Source organism: Magnolia sinica, chromosome 7 (genome assembly GCF_029962835.1).
Source record: "Magnolia sinica isolate HGM2019 chromosome 7, MsV1, whole genome shotgun sequence".
In the NCBI taxonomy this organism is placed as follows: domain Eukaryota; kingdom Viridiplantae; phylum Streptophyta; class Magnoliopsida; order Magnoliales; family Magnoliaceae; genus Magnolia; species Magnolia sinica.
The window spans coordinates 58,342,720-58,347,595 of record NC_080579.1 but is presented as its reverse complement, the minus strand read 5'-3'; the positions used below and the strand labels follow the sequence as shown (position 1 = coordinate 58,347,595).

At 39.8% G+C, this 4,876-nt stretch overlaps 1 non-coding gene across 1 annotated transcript; it reads left to right on the top strand.

The window, feature by feature from the left end:
• Positions 1-3,939: 3,939 nt before the first annotated feature.
• LOC131252436 (small nucleolar RNA R71) lies at positions 3,940-4,045 on the top strand. The gene has a single exon (XR_009174457.1). It is a non-coding gene; the product is annotated as a small nucleolar RNA R71 (small nucleolar RNA).
• Positions 4,046-4,876: the final 831 nt, after the last annotated feature.

Below are 4,876 nucleotides of genomic sequence, written 5' to 3'. Positions count from 1 at the left end.
ACATCTGAAGAATATCAACTTAACATAAATGTAAGCATAGGAGATGCTTGAATTTAAATAACTTGGAATGTAACTGCATAAAGGAAAACATGCGCATCCATAGGAGTATTGAGAATCACTTCTCAACGCCCCCAACAAGCATAATAAGTTACACTTAGATCATTCATGCATTTCTACAAACACTTAGCATACATGGAACAACATACATGACGCATGTTGAAATACATGCACTTAGACAATTCCTTTTACCAAGGAGTCATCATACATGCATCTAGCATACATACATGATAAATAATCATGGCAAACACAAGTGCGTATTTTATACGTATACGGTACTTTATAAATACACTTAGAATACACAAATCTCAATATAGCACATGCATATCAGGAAAGCAATGTAAACATAACATTTGGCATGTGAAATCTCATCCATAGCAAGAATAAATCACTAATTGGGATTGAAAGCCTTGAAAACCATAACCTATACACTTAAAGTCTGCACCTTAAGCGAAGAAAGAACCGCCGAGCTGATTTAGACGAGTTGTCTTCGTCAACGGCGCTAGAATACCCTAAAATAAGGATAGAAATGAGATACAACAACACCAAGTCTAATCTAAACTCTAACACAGGTTAGGGTTAGGTTAACTTACCCCAAAGGAACTCGGAATCGTCGGAAGAACGATTCAAAGTGAAGGTTCGAAGATGAAGAAGAACAAGGAAGAATCAAGATGATTCACCAACTTATCTCTCTCACTTTCTCTCTCTTTTCCACTCTCTTTCCAAGCTAGGGTTAGAGAAAATCGTATGGAAATGAGAGCTAGGGTTTGAGGACTATATATAGGCCTTAAAATGATGGAACTAACCCCAGGGTCAAGGTATACTTAAGTTATAACCAAAGCACGCCTTTCTCGATCCAACGAAGCACTTTTGGTGGGCCTATAACCACGAAAGGTCGGACTTAAGCTCATTGACCATGGATCTAGGTCAAGCTGAGATTTCATACCGACCGGCTCTTCAGATCAGCCGTGGCGGACCACACTCAATTCAACGGTCACGGAAACTCGATCAGGTCCACAAGCACTAGGATATGCTTGGGCCAACCATCCTGATTAGAGGGCGAAATTGGATCAGAATCCAACGGTCAGAATGCTTAAAATCGTCGCGCAAGCGACACGACTCAGATTTCATAAAAAGCTTATTAAATTCCAACCGTTCTCACACTCTTCACTCCGAGCTCAAGCAAATCGACCCAGAACATCAGATCGACTTGATTTTCGAGGTGAAGATCAAGCCTAACTCGGTGACCGCAACAGCCTAAGATCATCGCCATCGGACTTTCGACGCGCGGTCTAGGTCCGATCCAGATCTTCCAAAAATTCCCCAGAACAACTGGATTTAGCGATGGATCCCAGATTTCAGAGTAACGTAGCGCTCACTAATCTACACGTTTTGAGCCATGCAGATACAATTTAAAGTGATTGATGCGGATTTCACAAGCAATCGAGTAAAGCGCTAATTACTCCAAAACAACTACTTAAGGAAAGATTAGCACAAAAATTCCAAGGTCGTTACAAGGAATGACTAGCTAGCATTTCCAAGATTTGATCGATGAAGGGCAAGGGAAAGTGGTCCTTCCTCGGGATGGTATTCAACTTCCTGTAGTCAATGTACATTCTCCAACCAGTAGTAACTCTATTTGGCACAGCTTCATTATTAGCATTGATTATTATGGTGATTCTAGACTTCTTGGGAACCACCTTAGTTGGACTCACCCATTGGCTATCAGATATAGGCTATATGATACCCACATCCAATAGCTTAAGAACCTCGACCTTAACCAATTCCCTCATGTTTAGATTTACTGTATGTTGTACTTGTCGAGAGGTCTTTGCATTATCCTCAAGATGAATGCGGTGAGTATAAATCAAAGGTTCAATTACCTTGAAATCTACAATCGACCATCCAAGGGCTCCCTTACACTCAATGAGAGTATAAATGAGCATACTCTCTTGTTCTTGCTCCAGGTGGGAAGAAATGACTACCAGGTATATCTCATCTTGACCTAAATAGATATATTTCAAATGAGAGGGTAAAGGATTTAGGTCAAGCTTCGGTGCCTTGAGGTAAAATAGTAGAGGCACTACATCAGTTTGGTGCAATTTTTTGATTTATGGCCTCCACCAGTTAACCTCAAGTACTGACACAGTATCAAGCATGGTCCCCATCTCACTAATCATATCATCATCAAAATTATGGGAGTGGGTCAGGCACGTCTCTAAAGGGTCAGAGGATAAGGTCAGAAGTATTTTATCTTCCATGATAGAATCAATCAATTTAACATCGTGGGCATCATCATCATTCTCTACTTGTTTGCCCGTATTGAAAAAGATATTCAACTCCAATGTCATATTTCCAAAAGACAAACTCATGACTCCATTCCTACAATTAATGATTACATTTGATGTGGCAAGGAATGGGCGACCAAGAATGATAGGAATTTGAGTGCTCATGTCTATGATGGGTTAAGTATCTAACATGATAAAATCTAACGGAAAGTAGAATTTGTCAACCTAGACCAACACTCCTCAATTATCTCTCTCGGTACATGAACTGAGTGATCAGCAAGTTGTATGTGGTTCGGGTAGATTTTAATTCACCCAAACCTAGTTGTTCGTAGACTAAGTAAGGAATCAGATTTACACTCACTCCTAAGTCAAGAAGTGCATGCTCAATTCGGTAGTTCCCAATTGCATAAGCGAAGGTTGGGTTACCGGGAACTTTGTATTTCTGTGGTACATCTTGCTTTAGCATATCACTCACTTTTTCAGTTAAAAAGATTTCTTTTGAATATTTTGCCGTCTTTTGGTCGTACGTAAGTCTTTTAGAAATTTAGCATATGAAAGTATTTTTTTTATGGCATCAAGTAGAGGAATATTGACCTTCACTTATTTCGACACCTCTAGAATGTCCTGAGAGTAAAAGAGAGGTTCTGGTGCAATCAACCATTGGAGAAATGGGGCAATCGGCTTCCCTCGAGGTTCTGGTTCTAACTCTTATGGGGCATGAGTAGATCTATCATTATTGTCCTCTTCTGAGTCCTTAGGCTTTTCAACCTTAACCAGAATGGTTTTGTTAATGGTCTTCCCACTCCTAATAGTGGGGATCGATTTAGCTTTCTCCATCTAATTTGAAGAGCTTGGGTCACTAACTTCATCTTGTGGTTTTGGATTGGGAAGAGGTTGAGCTGGAAGGCTCTCCTTGTTCCGAATTGCACTTTGAGTTTCAAGTCTTTGTATAGCCTTTATGAGGTCTTGAAAGACTTGTAACATACCTTGATTGAAAAGCTCTTAGTTTTGAACATGCTTTAAAAATGGATCCTCCTGTGGTTTCCCTTGAATTGAAATTTGATTAGGGAATCCTTGAAGTGTAGCAGTTTGATCGTTTCTCCAACTGAAGTTTACATGATTTCTCCAGCTAGAATTGTATGTGTTAGAGGTGGGCCCACTGAAAGGTCTTTGGTGATTACTTACGGCATTAGATTGCTCATTCAGTACCTCTTGAAAAGTAGATATTGTTGGGCAAATTTCAGTTGTGTGAATGTTACAAACACAAATACTGCAAATAATTTCCTTACCCTTATCCTTCTTTAATTCCATAGTCTCAAGTTTTTTGGTGAGATTATCCACTTTAGCATTGATATCATCATCCTCTTTCAGAAGATACATTCCGCTCCTCTCCTTGGATTGAGTCGGCCTAGATGTTGTGCTTGATTTTGGGGAGATGTCCCATGATTGTGTGTTTTCAGCAAGCTTGTTAAAATAATTCCACACATCATTAACACTTTTATTCATGAATTCCCCATTACACATTGTCTCGACCAATTGGCACATGGAAGATGTCAGTCCATCATAGAAGAAATTCATGATGCACCACATTTCAAAACCATGTTGTGGGCATGAACTGACAAAATTCTTGAACTATTCCCAACATTGGAAGAATGTTTCATCTTCCTTTTGGGTGAAGTTCATGATCACTTTCTAAGGGTGTTCGTCTTATGGTATGGGAAATTTTTCTTTATGAACTCCCTTGTCATGTCATTCCATCTACCAATAGATCGAGGATGTAGTGAATGCAACCATGTCTTAGCTTTCTCTTTTAAAGAAAAAGGAAAGAGTTTCAGCCTGACAGTGTCGTCAGACACGTTAGGAAAATATAGAGGCCATGATTTCATCAAACTCTTTCAAGTGTAGATACAGATCTTCAAATTTAAGCCCATGAAATTCTGGAAGGAGTTGGATCACCCCTGGCTTGATATCTATGTGTCCCTTATTTTATGGAAAAACCATGCATGGAGGTGTACTCACCCCCGCCGGTTGTAAATAGTCTCGTAAAGTACGAGGTGGGGGTGCTTAATGCACCTCATTCTCATCTCGGGCTTCCTCAACCCGAGTTTGAGGTTGATTAACCAGTTGATTGGTAGCCATCACTTCAATTAACTCTGAGAATCTCGAGTGGTGTTTAATCTTATGATGGATAGATAACCCCTTAACTAATCCTCCTTCACTCAAAAGGTGTTGAGTGTTGTCATGGACCCACTTGGGCATGAAACACTCTGCAACGTCCCGAATTTTTGCCAACTTGGAGTTAGACATCCTTGGGTAATGGGTCTATCATAACACCTTATTTACTTCTCAGAACTCAATCTCAAAGTCACAAATCCCCTTCTCAACCCACTTCCTTCAAAATCTCACCTTTTACTACCTTATTCTTCAAAATTTTCTAAGTGCTTTCATATGAAACACTATTCCTAAAGTTTAAATGATGAAGAACTGTAATGCCCTGAAATTCGGGGATCGAGCATAACTCAGCTCCCGAG